The sequence below is a fragment of the Calidris pugnax genome, unplaced genomic scaffold (assembly GCF_001431845.1).
Source record: "Calidris pugnax isolate Ruff unplaced genomic scaffold, ASM143184v1 scaffold27, whole genome shotgun sequence".
NCBI lineage: Eukaryota > Metazoa > Chordata > Aves > Charadriiformes > Scolopacidae > Calidris > Calidris pugnax.
The window spans coordinates 18092518-18102552 of NW_015090893.1; the positions used below are offsets into that span (position 1 = coordinate 18092518).

A 10035-nucleotide genomic window follows, 5' to 3' on the forward strand; every position below is an offset into this window, starting at 1 on the left:
GAAGTAATCAAATCCTGACCAGCTTCTGTATTAGCTGGAAGGCACAGGCTGGTGGCAATAAGGGATTAGAAGTGCCAGAAAACTGGCAAAACAGAATTAGTTTAATTCTTCCCCTAAGCAACCTCATTTCCACCCCCCCCCCCCCCCCAAAAAAAAAGAATATAAAATTGTTGTAGTATTTAACCCACTGAAAATGAAAAACATCACTGAGGGAACTTCCTTGGAAAGCAGATAACAGCTGCAGAGAAACCATTCCGTCAGGAACTCAGTTTTCTGCTTAAAAAAAAAAATAGGGAAAAAAGCAGATTGACAGAAAAGTTTTGGCTCATCCTGGTGCTTCTGCAGCGGGGTGGGCAGTGTTCCCTACCCAGCTAATTGCAGCCTAATAGTAGTCATAATTTTAACTGCTGGACTGTGTACATAGAAGACAGCTCCGATGTCCAGGTATTATAAAATGCACTCATAAAAAAATAAAAATTGAACCATCTTGCTTAATTAATCCCACTCTACAGCATAATAAGTTGCTGATGGAGATGTATTTGATTTAATTATGACTTATTTAACAAATCCGGCTGGCGCTTTGGATTTAGAGTTGAGCCACAGCCAGTATTTCCTAGACTTATTTATATAATTTAGTTTTATTTTAGTTACTATTTTAACCCTGCAATAACTCTTCCAGCTGCCATGCAGAGCATCTTTTCCTCTCCCAGATCCAGGAACAGGAAGAAGTGGCTTAAGTATAACTGCAATAACTCTTCCAGCTGCCATGCGGAGCATCTTTTCCTGTCCCGGGATCCAGGAACAGGAAGAAGTGGCTTAAGTAAGGGCAACTTCTAGGCAGTTAGGGGAAAATAAAGTCTTCTCATGAGGTATATCTAACAGTGTTGTAACATTATGATGATATACTAACATTATTGTTTGATATATTGATATATATAAAATGATATATATTAACATTATAATTTGAAAAGGGATATTCAGCTGGGGACAGCTTCCGAGGTGCTTTCCGTGGCTTTTTGCCTGGTCTCATTTGTTTCCAGGGCATTTCCCTCCCCTGGTTCGGTGTTTGTCTTGAACCCTCTGTGCCCCCTGCATTCCCTGCCAAGGAATCCTGCCCCAGTGCTTCCCGGGGCTCCGGCTCTTCTGAGTCACTCACAACCTCCCATGGCTTCACATCTTCAGCCCGTTTCATCTGAACCTCTTTGACTGCCCCATAAATGTTTATAAAGTGATTTAATGTACACCTACAGGCTAGGAAAAATGTCAGTATTCCTGTTTCATAGATGATGAAAGTGCAGAATAGAGAGGAAAAGCAAATAGTGGCAGGTTTCCTGACCAGAGTCTTCTGCTTGAAGCATTCCATTGAGCTTCCTGTGGATGCAGAGCAGCTCCCCCAATGACCTTCAGTATATTGTTGATTCGCCTGATTTAGGCAAATGAAATTGTCAGGAGGTACTTAGCTGGACAGTCAGGCTGCCGAGATGTTTCCATACTCTTGGTTTTGCTTTAATTGCCTTAATTTGTTGCCTTAATTTAATTGCTAGAACGAATCAAGCCTCGATTACGGTGATAATTAAAGCCCTGGCCGGGACTCAGGGCAGCTCTGGACCCCACGGGGTGAGTTAGCACCTGGGAAAACCCCCCAGGACCCAGAGCTGGTGCCAGAGCCCGAGTCCAGCCGCGGCATTCCCAGCAATTCCGAGCACTTCCAGCCTGCTCCGAACCTACGCCTGGAGCTTTATCCATGTGCAGGAGCGGAGGATTAGAGGTCAGTTCTCTGCTGCTGTAAACCAGCGTGTGTAAGCACAACATCAGCACTTGCTTGATCATAGAATCATTATGGTTGGAAAAGATCATCGAGTCCAACCATCAGCCCAGCACTGACAAACCTGCCACTGACCCATGTCCCTCAGCACCACATCTGCCCGGCTTTGAAATCCCTCCAGGGATGGGGACTCCACCACTGCCCTGGGCAGCCCATTCCAAGGCTTCACAACCCTTTTGGTGAAGAAATTTTTCCCAATATCCATCCTAAACCTCCCCTGGTGGGGAAGAACAACTTGAGGTTGTTCAGTATACGCCCAAGACTCTTGCACAGAGCTCGGGCACCACAGGGTTCCAGCTGGAGACCTGTGGGGCTATTGGCAAATGGAGCTCTCTGCTCTTGGCAGGATGTTCTTATCGTGCGTCCAGAGTGTGTGTCTGCTCGTGCACCAACACCCCCCCGGTGTCATTTCCTCTGCCTTCCCCTCTGCTCTCAGGCAGTGCAGTAGCTCAGAGCCTTGGCACGTACCAGGGGCTCGGTGAAGTCCCCAGGAGGACGGGGAACCCAACGCAGACTCAACACGTGGAAGAAAAATAGCAGAAAAACTGCCTTCCCATGGGGAAACACCCAAATCCTTTCCCTTTTAGCCCTGAAGGTGCCGAGTCTGCTCTACGGAGATCGTTTTTGATGGGTTCTTGGTAAATAAGTTAGTTTGCCCCCTCCCAGCCTGCTCTCCCCGCCCTGGGAGCTGGCACCGTTGGTAAGAAATGCTGCGACTGGCCCGGGCAGATAGGCGTGATGCCAAGACAAGATGCCTTTTGGTTGACCTAGGAAGAGTAAAAACGTTGGGCTTAGCATGGAGGGGAAAAAAAAAAAAAAAAGACCTTCTTGGAGGAAGTTATGAAAAAAAAGCAAAAAAAAAAAAATCAGACAAATAGGGCTGTGAACTTGGCTGCTGTGCAGCAGCGGGTGCCCAAAATAGCTGCGAAAAACCGAGCTGCCTCGCGGTGAGCGGAGCTTGAGAGAGCTGGGGCTTCTGCTGCAGCGAGAGGAGCAAAGGAAGGAGGGGGGGATGGACATGGTGGGGAGATGATGCCACATCTCCGGGGGAAGAGCTCGCTCTGTCCCCACCTGCTCGATGGAGCACCTTGCGTGGTTGAAGGTCAACTTGCGTTTATTGGCTTGTTTTTAGAGGAGGGTTCAAAAGGTGTTCGCCCGGACTTTGGGAAACAAAGCAAAACACAACAGCACTGTAAGCAAACAAAACACGTTCTCCACAGGAAATTTTGACATAATTGCTGTGACTCAACTGATTAATATTAGCTGTCTTACATAACTGTTGGTCTCAACGCTTTCTGCTGGTCTTGTGAGAGCGCTGCTGGGCGTTAACAGAGGTAGGAGAATGTCAGGTATGAAGCTGAAAATCCGAATTTTCAGGTTTTTCAGTCACCCTTTCACTCTACAGCGTAAGGAGGGTCTCCACTGAACCCCACTCTCGGGACAGTCACCCACCAGGGTGCTCCTTAACACCAGGGCAGAGTGCATGGGAAGCAGGGTTTCATCCCTTGGGAACCGTCTCATTAGTGGTGATGAACATCCATGGGGTAGCACCAGGTTGTAATTAAAGGTTAAATAGATTGTGTTATAAGCAATGTAGTCTGGCTGAGGACTCTGACCGCAGAGGTGGAGTCAGGTGATCACTTAGAAACCATTTCTAAATTACTTAGAAGCTTCACGGCTGGATGGTAGCACAGGTGGGCACGGGTCCCAGTCCCGCCGAGCAACAATTCAGTATTTCAGCTCATTTCAACAACTGAAACATTTTCTTTTTATTTTATATTTATATGTGGTGATTTAAGCACAATTCAAATCTGCTTGTGGGAAATTCCCTTCTGATCTAAGTCACGTTTCCTGAGACAAAAGCGCTGTGGTGACAAAGTGCCAAACCGCTCAGATTTCAACGTTTGTGTTAGTTATTGGAGACAAACGATGCTCTGCACATTAAAGTGTTTGATTTCATCTTGTTTCATGATGTGAGGGAGTGATCCCTGTGTGTCCATGTGCTTGTTATTGCCAGTAAGTGGTGGTGGCTGGGTGCGAGGTGCAGGTGACAGATGCCATGAGAGCGGTGCCAGTTTGTATGACTTCCCATTAGCTGTATAAACAAATAGGACTGTCACAGGCCACTACTATTGTGCAGGGAAATCCAGCCTAAACATGGCCTGAAGCCCTGTAAATCCAGGGTAGAAATGCAGCTGCTTCCCAGGAGGATGCATGAGTCAGTCCCAGCTGAAGGCAAGCGGCTGAGAAGCCATCAAGCTTCTCCAAAGGCTTGACCTGGAGTTTACATCAGCTTTTCCCACCATTCTCTTTAGTGGCTGTGCCTTTTGTTAATGGCAGAGTAACTACTCCAACTAGCTAAAAAAAAATTATATATATATATATATATATAAATATGGCCTTTGAAACTGTTTACCCTCTGACTGAGGAAAGTTCATCAGCTGTTGTGAGCCACCTTCACAGGTAATACAGCTCAAAGCCTTGGAGGCTGTCCTTTAAATGGCAGGCATGCTGTGTTTCATCTCTAAACATTTTGTGTCGGTAAATAAGTTGTAAAATAGGAATATGAGTGATTGTGATGTAGAGGACAACAAGAGGAGGAAGAGGAGCTGGGCTGAGGAACCCAAAGAACGTGCATGTGCTGTAGGACCTCTGTGTTCATGTGTGAAAGATCTATATTAAAGTGCCCTGAAAATGGTACCATCACTTTGGATTTAAAGACCTTGTTTAAGCAGGTGGTGGATGCACCTGGTTGCGTCTGCATGAGAAATACTGATAAGAGACCTTAAAGAAGGGGTTGCTTTTTTATATCACCTGTCAAAATCGTTATTCCGACATCACCGACTAGAGGCTTTGCAAGAATTTGTTCTTCCATTTTTCCAGTATTATTCTGCCTGATGGTTGTTGCTTATTAATATTGCTCAAGGAGTTTTGCATCATGCGAAGGGTGTGTTTTGCACTGGAGGGGGAACGTCCAGCTGAGTGTTGACAGGACACCATTAAGCAGCACCTTCGCTTCTCTGTTAAAGAGAATAATCTGAAATACAAAGTATTTAGAGGACAAGAACAATCTGACTTACTGTTTGTTATTTACGTTCCCTTTTCCAGGGAGTGAAAATGCTGGAAATAAAGGAGAGGAGCTACTTTGCAGAATTTCCAAAATTTCAAATTTGTAGAAATTTGCCCCAGAAAGAGGCCGCTGGTGAAGCTGGGAACTCATCCGTCCCCCTGGTGTCACAGGGAGAGGCCAAAGCTGGAACCAGTTCCCGAAGCATTCGTGATCTGGTGGCTCACCAGGACATTGGTTCGAGACACGAGACTCCAATCCATGAGTTTTGGGAGATGCTCCTGTGGCCACGTGGACCATCTCGAGTAGTGTCTGTGTCTGTCTGTCGGCCAGGAGCTGGTCCATCTGTCCGGTCCTGTCGGCGGTCCCATGTGCTGGAGAGGATGCAGGTATGAGACTGGGCTTTTCCCCCACCAAATAAAACACTTTAAATCAAGTTCTGTGCATAGGTTAAAAAAAAAAGAAGAAAAATATCTGATTACAGGTGCTCAGAGACTCTCACTAGGCTGCCTTGGGGGTGATGGGGAGAGTTTCTGTACCATTCCTCTTGTTCTGTCATGTTGCATTTTGGATTGGGGCCCCGTGTAAACACTGTAGATGTATCAGCTGTTGGACTTCTTCCAGACTGCTCCTCTTCCAGCAAGGAAAAAAATAATATATTTCTTTTTTAATGTGCAAGATACCAGGACATAAAGACTTGGGGTGACTTGTTTGAGTTTTCCATCATGCCAGTGCTGAACTTGATGGCTTCGTATGACAGAATTTGGAAATTTATCACAAATAAGTGGTATTTTCAAGTGGCCGTCCATCATCAAAGTATTTGTCATGAAATAAGGATAGACTTTTGGATTCTGATGTTATTTTTTACACACTTAGCACTGGTGTATAATCTTAATTACACCACTTCAATTAATTCTCAATCACATGAGAAAAAAATAGGGCAGCGTTGGGCCCATTTCATTTTTGTCCAGATTGACAGAATGGTGTATCCAGTCAGCAAGGAGTCTCAGGGTAACACAGCTGTATCTCCTTTTGCAAGAGTATGATAAATGTGGTTAATCTCATCTTGTGGTCATGAGGGTCAGTCCATCGGATGTTGGAGGCCAAGCCCTCTCTCTGCAGAGGCTGTGCAGGCAGCAGTGACTTCTGCTGTGAAATGTCAGGCTCTTCTCTAGTTCTGCTTCCCACGCTAGGCTTGGCTCACATGGAGATGTTGCACGCTTCAAGAGCTCGAAAGGGAAAGGTCAGATTTGGTCCTGAGCTTGGACAATGCCCGTGGTAGATCCAAGACGGAAACCACCAAGAGATCAGGTCATCCCTTCCCACATGGGTGCTTCTGGCTCATTTCCATTTAGAGGGTGTTTGTTTTTCACTGGATGGCAATGAGATCCTGGAGTCCACCTTCAGCTTGACTAAGAGTGAGGTCAGGAGGCCCCATCTGCTCCCACCAGCAGGAGGGGAGCCCGGCACAGCCACCCCACAGCAGATCTGCTTTCCACAGAAAGCGTCTGTGTTTTGGTGATTTGTGGAAAACTGCTTTGCTCCTCCTCTGATCCAAACAACTTTTTCTAAGCATTTCAGACAACATTTCCCAGTTCTCTGCTGAAGAAAGCCAGGTATCATTTGTATGGGGTGGGTTGTTTTTTTTCCTTTGGAGGCCAAGTGAAAATTTCTTTCAAATCTGCAGTTTTTCCTCTGCAAGCGCCCTCCTTTTTCAGCCCTTTTACAGCCGCCCTGCGTTAGGGGACAGAATCATCCCAGGATAACTTAGATCTGTTTTTTGGGGGAGAAAATGTGAATTGTTGCTCAGGAGGGTCTGCTGCTTTTGTGTTTTCCCACAGTAGATCTGTGTTCCTGGGCTCGGTGGGTTTCCCCCATGGACCTTTATCATCTCCTGGCTGCATGGACTTTACCGGCTCGGGGGTGAAGTGTGAAGAGCAGAAACTCGCTGTGCTCTCAGGAGATGCTGCATCTGCTCCTCTCCTGCTCCATCCTCTGCGACTTTCAAGCAAATCACTCCGGCCCCAGCCGTCCTCCTCCAGGGGAATCACAGCTTCCTTGGTCACCAGGTGCTGGTAGAGGAACTTCAAGTTTTGCTGGTGGATTCACACGTCGAGGTGGAGCTGGGCTGTGCCACATGAGGGGCAGCAGCTTGTGGGAAAGGTACGAGCTGGAGAAATGAGTGGTGCTTTGAAAAAGCTGCTGTGGGCTCTGAGAACATGAGGGGAGCTCCTGAGGTGGAACCACAGGAGACGCCATGCAGATGGGCACCTGGGAGTGATGCTGCTGGGGATGCAGCTCCTGGGAGGGACTCGGGATTTGGGGGCCACCTTCTCTGTGCCCCCATCTCTGGCACCCCAGCCCTTGCTTTTATTTAAAACCATATCTATGTGCCGTGCCCTGTTAAGTAGTGAATCTGGGAAATAATCAGCCAGAGGCTTGAGCTTGTCCCCGCGTTGGTCTCTCAGATCTTCAGCGGCACAGAACTCCCCGGCTTGCTTCATATTCTCATTATACACAACTTGCCTGAATTTTATTGCTTAGGTAGCCATAAACTACAGAGCTTCAGATACCTCCTCACTATTTCCAGCCAGCAGTGAGCCCTGCCTTAGTCACTTTGCGATGCTCCAAGCCATCACCCGGGACAAGGCGTGGGCCACCTGTGAGTCCCAGCGTGGTCAGACACCTCCAGCTGGTTCTTGTTACAAGCTGGATGGTGGCCGAGGTGTGTCCTCCAGGCATTTAAACATCATCTCGGGTCATGGAGAAAGCAGATCTCAGGCAGTTAAAGCACCTCAAGGCAGTTCAGGAGGTGAGGAATATGGGAAATTCTTTTTCCTGGTGAGCTGGGTAGGCTGGAATGGATAAACTTTTGGGAAGCAAGGACTGTGGCAACACCCGCAGGTGGTGTTGGAGGGCTACGCAAGTTTTGGGCTCCCTGATACAAGTTTTCATCCTCCAGTTGGACCGCAAGGAGAGAATTTCCATCTTGGAAATGACTGTAGGGTAGGAACATTAGAAGAATAGTTCTTCATCTTCACGTCTTGCCCTGCTGAAGCTTTTTCCTCGGCAGACCCTGCTGTCCCCTCACACGGGATGGGTCCTGCTGCAAGGGACGCGGTGGTGCTTCCCTGCTGTAAGGGAATGTGGCCAGAAAAACACTGGGAGACAGCGGCTGGCAGGGTGTAGCCAGACCTGCCAGTGGCTGCTTCAGTGACTGTGTTTGGAGAAGAGCTTTGTAGAATACACCGAAGGTAACCCGCTGCCAGCTGTCATGATGCCAGGGTTGTAAAAACATATATATATATATGTGTGTGTGTGTATACAACACAACACTTGCAGGGGGAATAGATATTAGCATGTGAAGAAATGAATACACTTTGGCAAAGAAGGAATACTTTTTATAAGCTGAACTAGAAATAAAGTAATATTCAATATATTAACATTTTCCCTTTCCTTTCAGCGCTTGATACATGGTTTATACCCAGAAGAGGCAGGGCGTGAAGCCGTGGGAAACCTCCCCCATGGAAATGGTGGTGGTTTCTGGTGGAGCAGCAGCTGATGGTCCACACACCCAGCAGCTCCAGGGCTCCCACTGGCCACTGGGCAACAGCCAAGGGAAAGCTGTCACCGTCTGGTGGCTGTTGGGTGTCCAACGTGACATGGAGACACCGCAGGGGAAAGTGGAAGACAGACGGTTGAGTTACTCCTGAATCCAAATTCAGGTTCAGAGCCACGTGCTTTGCAACTGGTAAAGATTAAGATCTTCATTTTGGCATTTCTCCTGTGTTCTGGAGCCAGAGCTTGGCCTGTTTCTTCTCTGCGTGGGAGCTGGGGGAAGGCTGGTGTGCCAGATGGGTGTTTTTAGGTCACTTCCAGAGAAGTGGATTCGTTTCGATGGAACCAGCCCATGCATTGGCACTCAGCCACGTTGTGGTGGGGATGGAGGATGGTTTCCACCTTCCATTGTCTCACTGTCAGAAGTTTTGACCTTGCTCACACATCTATTAAGGCTTGATTTATCTTCACTGACGTTCAGACTCTGACCCTGCCAAGATCGTTGTCGGACCATCTCTGGGTTTCAGTGGCCAAACACTCAAAAGCAGGAGCGCCCATCAAGGGCTTCCTCTGCCAAGAGCAAACCAAAGACCAACCTGTGCTGAACTAATTCAATCCCTCTCTTCAGAAGGTCCCTCTGCTTTCCTGGAACCACCTGGTTCATTAGGAATTGGGCTTTTGCATGTATTAGAACTGTAGAGCTCTCATTCCCACAGGCACGTGGGGACGTGGTGGAATGAATGTGCATGTTGTGTCTTGATAATGTAGTTTTCTGGGGTTGTCAGACTTTTTGAAGGTGTGAAACGGGGACCAGTTTGACCTCACACGAGGCATTGGGTCCTTAACTAACTGTGCAATGCCATAGACATTTGTCCACCTAAAATACAGTATTAACACTAATCAGATATTATTTAGAAAGTATGTGGTAAGCGACAACTGCTGCACTGAAAATTAAATTAAGGCTGTTAAATAGATTTGAGTTTAAAGAAAACAACTTTTGGTGAAAAAAAATCTTTGAAGATACCTGTTTTAGTTCAGATTTCACATTTAAATTTCCTCAAAGATGTTGGCAGGGTTCATTTCTCCTTTGTACATGTAGCATATTTGTTCATCTGTGCTATTATACAGTTCTTTTCAAGCTGAGTACTCTACTGGAAGCCAGCAGCAGCTGAATTGAAGATATGAAACTGGAGGAGACCATATTTCATACTGCATAAAGTGCACCCCTGGAATTTTCAGTTCTTCTTTTCTGCAGTATTACAAATGCCTTTATAAAGTATCATGGCAGATGGGATTAAAAAAAAAAAAAAAGAGAGAGAAAAGAAAAAGAAAAAAAAAAAAGTAGAAAAAAAACCCTGCGGCTTTGGATATATTCACTTCACGTCTGTGGTTAATATTTCCCAGGCTGCTTAGAGGTGAGCGTGAGTTCAGTCATCGCAGCGCGGCCCCGCCGGCCTCGCCTGCTCTTTCTAAATGACTCTGATAAAAGATCGAGAAAAAAAATGGACCTGTGGCAAATGGCGTCATCCCTCTCGTGCATCTTAAGCTGGGGACACAAGGCGAGCTGCGTGTGTGGGTCACACTC

General features: G+C 46.8%; 1 long non-coding RNA gene across 1 annotated transcript; it reads left to right on the forward strand.

Moving 5' to 3' along the window:
• Positions 1–4937: 4937 nt before the first annotated feature.
• Positions 4938–9785, forward strand: LOC106891368. Its single transcript, XR_001412676.1, has 3 exons — positions 4938–5281; positions 6734–7055; positions 8356–9785. It is a non-coding gene; the product is annotated as an uncharacterized LOC106891368 (long non-coding RNA).
• The last annotated feature ends 250 nt before the right edge of the window (positions 9786–10035 follow it).